This window comes from Manis pentadactyla, chromosome 16 (assembly GCF_030020395.1).
Source record: "Manis pentadactyla isolate mManPen7 chromosome 16, mManPen7.hap1, whole genome shotgun sequence".
Taxonomy (NCBI): domain Eukaryota; kingdom Metazoa; phylum Chordata; class Mammalia; order Pholidota; family Manidae; genus Manis; species Manis pentadactyla.
In genome coordinates, this window is record NC_080034.1 from 31,373,209 (window position 1) to 31,382,638 (window position 9,430).

The following is a 9,430-nucleotide window of genomic DNA, read 5'->3' on the forward strand; positions in this document are numbered from 1 at the left end:
AGGTTTAATCAACTGTAAGGCTTCTGGTCAACAGTAGACTGTTAATAGTTAAGTTTTTGGGAAATCAAAAGTTGCATGAGGATTTTCCACTGTGCAGGAGGTCACCACTCCTAACTCCTGCATTGTTCAAAGGTCAACTGTATGTTTTAACAACCATTCTGCTCAGAGTCCTTGAAAATCTTTTTCCATATACCCTGCCCTCTCCTCTTCTCCATACAACCTGACACTCAACTTTCACAGGTGAAGGAACCACACTTCCAGGATGTCTAGTGACTTGACAAGGTCACCTAGCTGCTAGGAGGCTGAGCCAAACTGAAACCCTACAGTAGCTCTTCAGACTCCCAAACTAGTGCTCTTCCTGTGATTCTACCTGAGAGGTGGCAAGCAAGGCCTCGACAGGCTGGTCACTTTGGAATCTGAACCTTTCCTCACCACCACCACCACCACCACCACCACCACACCCTAGTGCACTTTCCACTGGCTCCAGCTCGAAAATGCTCCCACCAGGCCCTAGCAAGGTGGCCTCCCTCAAACACTCCTTCCTAGTACCGTGACCAAAAGAAAGAATTAACAGTAAGAAAAAAAAAGAGAGAGAAAAGAAAGGGAACCAAAGATCCCACTCCATCTCATTAAGAAAGTAAACATAAGAGCCATCTAAGTGTCTAATTAAGCTTCTAATTAGTCCCTGCTTGTTACTAATGCAAATTAGATTACTCCGCTTAACTACAGCATGTCCACAACACCCTTGTTAATTGCGGCCTTTTGAAATTAAATTACTCCCTAATTAGCATATCAAAGCCATTGATTCGGAGCTGGGAAAGATGAGGGCAAGAGGAGCCTAATGCCAAGTTTGGTTAATCAGAGATGGCTAATTAAATAGTGACGTCGTACATGGGAGGCCTTCTGGTTAAGGGGTGGGGGGCTCGGCCAGGGCCTGAGTGGCCATCTGGAGCCTGGACTAGTAGTGCCCTTGGCACCAGGGGGCTCCCGAGAGCACAGGGAGTACTCCAACAAAAAGTACATAAATATGGGGGACAGGTTAAAGGGTGATGACTTTCATAAAGGGGTTCACCCAGGTATGGATGGGCTGGTTTCAGCTAGGAGCAGGCCCCTTGGAGACATGAGACTCTATAACTCCGTTGCAGACAAAAGGAAAATTATCTACCACCATCAGTTCATAGGCAATCCTGTGGGAATTAGATTTGGGTCAGAGGGTCCTTAAAGGCCGTCTTTGAGCTTCTGGTTAGGCCCTGCACAGTCTCTCAGACACCTGTTCCCCACACCGCCCTCCCCCGGCCCCCAGCTCTTCCTTGAAGAATATCAGGGACAGGTGAAATCTCCAAGATGGAGTTGGCCAACCAAAATGCCCTCAGGGGGCTAGGCGGGTCACCTAGGTGGCCGGGTGAGAGGTGGTGGGCACTCTACCTCAGTCTGTTCTTACCACACAGAAATGTAGGCTTAGCATTGGCAGGATTTGGTTTTTCAAAAGAAATGTTAGTGGAGAGACATTTTTGTGCAATTTACCATTATAATGGCAAGTATTTCAGAAAGACAGGTTCCAGTTAGCTGTGTTACATCACCTCTCTGGACCTGGGTCCCTCACTTGTCAAATGAGAGCAATGACTACCATAACCTGGGGAAACTCTCAGGGTTGTGGTAAGGATGTGAACAGAGTTATGTGAAAGGGCAAAGCACAGTGCCTCAGTCACGGTCTGGGGAACCCTGAATTCTACCCTGTACCTGCCACCCAACTCCTCCCAGACTGAGATGTTTTCTAGAACCTTCCTCTTCCATCTTCCATGCAGGAGGCAGAATTGGTCTTCTAAGTGTCCTCGGAAATGCTGACAGTGTGTTCCTGCAGATGCCTGACCTGGCTGTTGGGCAGCTAGGAGGTACCACACACCTGCATTTAACACATCAGCCTTGGCAGGGGCAACAGCTCTTCTAAAAAAGATGCAACCTTCCCAAGAACATGTCCTGATGGCTCAAGGTCCCTAGCCTGTTTCTTCAGTGCCCCCCTCCCCCATCTAAGGGGTGTGTCTAGTTGGGGAGGCACCTTGGAGTCTGTCCCCAGCCCTCCTCTCACCAGCAGCCCCTGGAGCACACAGGGTCTGGGTCAGGGCTGGGGTCAGAGTCAGGGTCAGGGTCAGGGCAAATCCCCAATGGTGAGGTTTTGCGGATTTAAGGAGAAGACAGAACCCTTCCTCTCCCCGTTCAGAATGGATGAATCCCAGGCAGTGCCTATCCCATGGTTATCCACCCAAGCCAAACTGGGCAGAAGGGCCTGTAGCAATGGTTTTATTTTAGAAAGTAAGTGAAATTATAAGCAAAGCAGAAAAAGCATAACTGGGGGGGTGGGGATAGGGTTGTCCTGCTGGGAGGGGGAGGGCAGGACAGGCAGCGCACAAGGGCCAAGCCGTCGCCTCCGCCTGGCTGAGCTCTCTCCCAACGAGATTCAATTAATTGATAACAAGAGGCATCAAATTAATTTCTGGAGGATGTGAGATTTTGATGAAGGGAAATCTCAATGATGGGGATCGGCGGGATGGGGATCGGGCGGGCGGCACCCCATTTTAATCAGGCTCGGCTGTCTAATTGGGAAGGAGGAGACTTCGCTGGGCTGCAGGCTTGCTGCCCTGCGCTCCACAGCGTCCCTTTTGGGAAGGACCCGAGGAGGCAGCAGGCTCCGGACTACGTGGAACAAACGGGGAGCGTGCTGAGACCTTCTGGTCTGTTCTCTCTATTCTCACCGGATGCCTCGTCTGCGGCTGCGGGAACAGAAGGCCAAGGAGAGGGGACTCCGGTGCTCCAACACCAACGTACAGTCAGGAAAACCGGTCAAGCGTAAGGCTGCACAGGGAATCCGGGAGTTGGTAGCAGTGCGCTTACCGGTGCCAGACTCACGAGGTCATCCACAAGTAGTGGGAGCGCAGCACGCGGCGTGGGTGGTCCTCCCTGTAGCTAAAAGGCAGGGGCCACATGGCCAGAGCCTTCCTGTTCTCCAACATTCCCTGGACTCCCCAGTGCTGGGTGAGCGCCCCACGCCCCAGGCATTTTTTCAGCGCCCTGGCGACTGCCGCAGATTCTGGCGCTGCACCCCAGAGATCAAGTCTCAGAGATGAAGGAGCTCCCTGCAACTCGCACTGAGGCGCTCACAGAAGCCCACAGAAATGCTGGCCAGGCAAGCAACCCAAACCAAGTGCACTCAGCTGGGGAAGGAGGACCGGCAGCCTGGCTCCTCACCTCTGCAGAGAAATCTCAGAGACACCCTTAAAGTGAGGATTCTCCCAAGTGAAGCAACTCTGCATGTCAACACCACCTGACCTTGGCAAAGGCCTCCTGCTCAGATCAGGAGCCTCAAAGAAGATAGAGAGCATCTCTGCCAGCTGTGCTTTGCTCCCCAAGCACCTATAGCAGCTGCTACTCCCTGGGTTTCCTGCAAATCCTGACTTCCCATCTCTCCCCCAAATTCTTCCCAGAGCACACGCCCTTTCTTTCTAGGAAGGATGCAGATGCACATCTGCCCTGAGAAGGCCATAAGGAAAGGAGGGAGCACACCTCTACCTTCTTTTGAACCAATTTCTTTTGGCCTGGGTCTCCTGGATGTATGTGGGCTTCAGAGCTGGGGAACCATTCCCAAGGGAGCCCACATGGCAGAAGAAAAAAAAAAGCTCCTTACCACCCCAATTCCCTGCCCAGAGCACAGCCCTCCTGAGGGCTGGGGAGGAAGCACAGGCATCACGTCCCAGCTAGGGAGTGTTAGGACCAGAGCTTGCCTCCAGGTGCCACTACTGATGTGAGCCATCAGCCCCCAGGCACTTGCTCCATTTCTGATTTTCCAAGTTGCAAGCAAGTCACCTCTTATTAAACCCTTCCCCTTAACCCTGTGCTTGCCACTGCACACAGCAAGCGCCCAACATTTGTGGAATGGGGTCAAGAGAAGTCCCATCTCCATTCCCTGAGCCACCCCTGTCCTCAAGTCACCATCAGTTGTCCCTCCTGCACTGGTGGGAATTCTGGGTAACTGCCACCTGCTGACCCTTCCTACCTTGAACAAATGCCAGAGGGTCGCTATTCTACACATTCCACTTTGTTCCTGTCTGAGGAAAAGCCATCATCTTGCTGTGCTCCCCCCATCTGCATGATAGCCCAGGTAAGCTGTCATCAGGACCAACCCAAAGTGGGAGAGAGGATAAATACCATTTATCCATGTCTGGCAACCACCAATGACTCCACTCACCCTCAAGTCCCAGCTCCACAGGCTCCAGTTGGCAACAGTTGGTGACCAGGGATGTGGGCAGAGCTGCTGGGTTCAGGGCCCAGGCTGCACAGGTAGGGCTAGTGCTAGGACTGGAGAGGAGATAGGCACAGGGCTGTACTGGAGCCAGGGATAGTCCGGCAAAGACCCCAGAAGGAGTCCTGGGAAGGGAGGGCATTGGCCAGGCCTAGACCTGGGTGGCTCCCCAGAGGCACAGGAGCTTTGACCCCACAGCCTTATGCCTGGTGGTCCCCATCTAAGAGCACCTTTTGTGCTGGGAGCTCTTGATTTCTAGCTCAGGCAGGTGTGCCCTGAGCCCAGGCTCTGTGAGGGGCTGCCGAGTACCACCTCACAAGACTACTGCACAGGCAGCCATAGGCTTGGAGTAAAGAGCATTCCTGCTGTGACCCCAGCTTGGCGGAACTGGCAGTCTGTGAAGAAGGTGTGCATTTCCATAAAGAATCCAGGAAGGCAATGCTGAGAGCCAGCAACTTTAGGCTCAGCTCAAGGGAAATTTCTTTTTGCTTCTTTGAGATGATCCATCCAGGAGTAGATCTCAGAGACCTGAGACTGGTGACCAAACTTGTCTTCCATAAGGCTGTGTAAGCTACAGGAGGCTACGGTTCCAAACCCTAGAGGTCTCCCTTTGTGGAAAGGTGGTGGCAGCCATTTTCACTCCTCTGCATTCTGGGGGATTATCTCTCCTGTATTTCTTTGTCTCCATGAGCACCTTAAGAGGGTGAGAGGGAGGGAGGTATACACAAGGCTGGACAACCCAGGCTCATTCCAGGGTTGTGTGGAGGTGGTAAATGCCAAGTTCTGAATCCAGGCCCTCCCTTAAAGGAAAGCTGGGAAGGGAAAACACAGCCTTCTCACCTAAGGGCAGCCCAGACCTGAGCTTGTGAAGGAGGGAGGGGGGAGCCAGTAGATCGATCCTCCCCTTTTTCCCCTTCTCACAGCAGAGGCTCAAGCCCTACTGGTTATACTGGGAGTTATAAGCTTCACATTTTAGCCTCAGCTTTACCCCTAACTAGCGGGTAACCTCAGACAAGCTGCTGCCTCTCTCTGGGCTGTTTCCCCAGTCCCCAAAGTGGAGGTCAAAACTCAAGCTATTTCCAGTATTCAGTCCAACCTGTGGCCTGGCAGCGTCAGGAGTCTGGTAATAAAAGCCACCTCTTGGTCAGCACTACTATGTGCCCGGCACCCTGGAGAGGGTGCTCTCCATTCAATTTCCAAAAGGACTCCCTAAGGTGGGTATTACTGGCCTACTTTACACGGAAGAAAACTGAGGGTCCAAGAGCTTAATTAAGTTCCCCACAGTCCCATCACTACTGGCAAATTCCAAAGCCTATTCCACTCTGATCCATGGCCTGACGCGGCGAGGACCGAGTTCCTTGCCCTGGGTTCCAGAATTCTGAAACCAAGTCTGAGGAAGCCATTTCAGCCAATGGAGCCTGGACATCGTGTCAGAATGAGTACCTGCCAAGCTTTGGTGTGGGGAAGCTGGAGAGTTCTAAGATCCTAAAAGGAAGCTGCAGAGCTCCTCGAATGGAGGAAATGATTCGTTTGCACAGTCCGGGCTATTAGGAAAGGGAAGACACTGCCTGCTTGGGATGGGTGTGGATGGGGCTTGCATTTCAGCTGGAGAGACAGGAAAACCACCAAGGCAGCCGGGAAGTGGAGAGTCAGGGTACAGGGAAGGAGGGTGCAGCTCTGCAGATGTGGCAGAGCAGGGAAGGCGTCTTGGGGAGATGACGCCTCCCTCCCCGCCTTGCACTTCACCCCTCTCCTCTGTACCAAGTACCCTGTTCCCACCCTCCTCTCCCTGTTGTGATACCTATCTCTCCTACCCTGACAATGTGAGGACCAGGGAGCAGATTCTAGCCTGCACTGCTTGGGCACTCCAGTGCCCAGCTTGGGACCTGCCCAGACAGAGCAGACGCTCAGCAAACATTTGGAGAATTACTTGATCAAAGCAAGCCCCCGCCTCCACAAGTCCCCCTGCTTTCCTCCCCTAAGGATGAGGTGTGTTTGGAGTAGGGGCCCAGCAGGATATGCACATTCCGGCAAGAAAGGACCTACCTGCCAGAAGCCAGAAAGGAAGTTCCTGGCCAAAGGCAGAGGAAAGGGGGCTGAGTAAGGGTGTCTAGGTGTGAGACAGGCAGCCACAGCGAAAGGGGCAAGAGCAGATCCTTTTGCGAAGTTGAGCCCAGCTTGCTCCCCCCCCACCCCCACGCACTCACACATTCCCCAGTTTTAGTGTCAGGCTTTTCTCTCCCCAGGGCTCAGGGGTTCCCCAACTCCCTAACTCCTGGGAAACCTGCCCAGGACAAGGGGAAGGATAGAAAGAAAACGCACCCAGAGACCCAGCACTTAGTGCTGAGGAAGGTCCTGTGGTCTCCCCAAACTTGTTCCAAGGCCAGGGCCAGCACCAGGTAAGGTAGTGGTCTGGTGGGAGGGTGGAGAGAGATGCACATCTTACTGGAGTCGGGGGGAGGGGGGGCACCCACAGTGCCACTTCCTTCCCATGCTACCCTGGCCCACCAACAAGAGTAAGAACACCACCAAATGAGGAGCTCCCACCACCCAAAGCATACTCCTGCTTTTGAGAGGCTCAGATCTGAGGTCTCCAGCATGAGCAAGCCCTCCAGGTGCCCACAGCAGTCCCCCAGCCTTCTCTCCAGCCTGCCAGGTGACAAAGAACGCCAGAATTCGGACAAGACAAAGTTTCTCAAGTTTTAAAACAAAATGAAACAAGCCTGTAGACTTCCCTTCCCCAGAGCCGTTTTCCTGCTGGGTCAGGCAAGGGCTGTGTGAGGCCAGTGGCTCCCCTTCCTGAAGCTGGGCTCCTGCAGCCACCTCTGGCTCACCAGGAGCCGCAGGGGCTTGAAACCCAGCGCTAGCGAGGTTTAGCCCTGGTTCTCCCCAGAAAGTGAGCTGCTGGGTTCAAATTATCTGTTGCAATCGGGGTTATCCCGTGTTCTGAGGTGAGACTAGTCAGACTCTCCAGATCCCGCAGCTCCTTTCTGCATGAGACGGGGGTACCTTGGCCAGTCTCTGGCTTCAACCCTAGCTGCCCCTCAAGGTGAGCTCCCACAACGCTCAATCCCAGACCCAATACGTTCACCAGGGACAGTCTGGGCGAATTCTTTAAAATGGGGGGTAAAAAATGCTTAAGTTCACGTAAAAACCCGCATTGGCCAAAATGCTCCTGGGCTTTCTCAGGAACCGCTGGAATGACATCTTCATACTCGGGTTCGCTCCTACGACCCCCTACCCCATCTCTAACCCTGACTCCAGGTTCCTAGGTCAACCTGCATGGAGACCCGACGCTGGGATTCAAGACACGTGGTGATCTCCAGACGCCTCAAACCCCAGGAGCCCAGTGAGGAAATCTGACAGACAGCAGTTGGAAAAAGAGGTTGGGGGTGCACAGGGACGAGTCGGGATACTCTCTGGGCACAGTGTGTCCGCGTTCCCATATTTTCTTCCCCCAAGAGAGTCCCGATGAGACGCGGACATGTTCACGAGGTCGCCCCAGTTGGAGGAAAGGAATCCACAGCCGTTAGGGCCTCTGCCTCAGAATCCGCGTCCCGCGAAATCCCACGGTTCTTGACGGGGGAGGCCAAATCCCAGGTCGCTCAGGGTGCCCCCTCATTGTACCGCCACGGGCTCAGCCCAAGCTAGTTTGCTGGGGAGCGCGAGATGGGAGGGCCGTCGGGGTGATCGTGAGCCAGAGAGGTGTCTGCGGGGGGCTGTCCAGAAAGACACCATAGCCCTCAGTCTGAGGGGGTCCTGCTTGGTCACTCCGAGACACTCAGGCGGCCTCTGAACCCTGCTGCTGCCCTCCCTTTCCCGCCATATGTCGAGACGGGGGTTCTCCGCAAATGGGGTGAATAAAAGTATCAGTCAGTCCCTAACCCTCCAGCACTGGCGCACAAAATCACAGGGTTTTCAGACGCTCTCAAGTCCCCAAGAAGTTTCCGCTGAATCTCCGAGCTGACGGAGAAACGAGGGAATGGGTTGACTGGCTCGGGAACCTCCGGAGGTGCGACCCCAGCAAAACGAGTCACCTCCTCACCCGAGGCGACAAGACGGATAGGACCCGGGTCCTCCCCACCCCCATTTGCCTCCGGCGCGTCTTCGGGAGTCCTGGACAGACTGCAGTAGGGAGAGCTCAGTTCACCATGTCCCTCCCCAGCTCAAGAAAGTGCGGGCCGGGAAGGATTCTTTGTTTGACTCGGGGCGGGGGGCGGAGGGGTCGCGCTCTCTTACACCCCATTCCCCGTGGCCAGGCCGGGAGGGGGCGGGGCCCGGATTCTTGGGGAAGGGCGGGGCTCAGTAGCCTTTCCAGCCCCCCCAGCCCCGTCCGACCTCCGGCGGCCCCCCCCCCCGCCACAGTCCCGCGCTGTAGTCCCCACCTGTTCCCAAGACAGCTCTGGGCCGCGGAGGCTCGAGCCGGGGGCGGGGTGTCGTGGCTGCGCGGGGTCAGGGCGCCGCAGCCGGCCCTGGCTGGAACAAAGTGCGCCGGCCTGGGCCCGGCTCCTCCCGGCGCCCGGCGCGTCTCCGGCGGGCAGTTTGCAAACACAAAGTGAGCCAGGGAGCGGGCGAGAGAGTGCGCGAGCCAGGGAGTGGGTCCGGTCGTCGGCCCAGCCCCCACCCGCGTCCCAGGGATCGGCCCGCCACCTACCTGTCCGGCCCGTCAGCCCGCGCGGGGCATGGGGCTCGCTCGGGTCGCAGCCCGGGCCCGCCGCCGCCCGCTGGGACTGCCCCTCCGCGCCGCCCGGCGCCGCGCAGCTCCCAGGCGTCCTCCCTCCGCGCCGCGCCGGCCGCCGCGCGCCCTAGCCCCGCCGGGGCATCGCACTTTGTGGGCAGCTCGGCTCGCTCCGGCGGTGCTCCTCCTTCCCGGTCCTCCCGCGACGCAGGTTCGCTCGCTCCGGCTCCGGGGCTCCGGGACCCCGGCGTCCCCGCCCCCGGCCCAGCCCTGGTTCCGGCCCGGGCTCCTCCCCGCCGCACCGCCGCCGCCTGCGCCGCGCCCTCCTCGCGGGCCGGGGGCTCCGTCCCGGGCGCCGGCCGCACTGTCCGGTCCGTAGGGGCGGCCGGCTCCGGACTCCGAGGGGCTGCGACTGAGCCCAGGCAGCGAGTGGCTGCGAGCGGGCGGCGCGCGGGCGG

The 9,430-nt window shown here is 56.5% G+C and overlaps 1 protein-coding gene across 2 annotated transcripts in view; it reads right to left on the minus strand.

Moving 5' to 3' along the window:
• The window catches only part of FOXP4 (forkhead box P4), a 49,473-nt gene extending 40,043 nt beyond the window's left edge, over positions 1-9,430 (minus strand). For both annotated transcript variants that reach the window (XM_036927582.2, XM_036927581.2), the window contains exon 1: positions 8,949-9,430. The gene's annotated coding sequence lies outside the window, so the exon portion shown is untranslated. The remainder of the gene's footprint in view (positions 1-8,948) is intronic.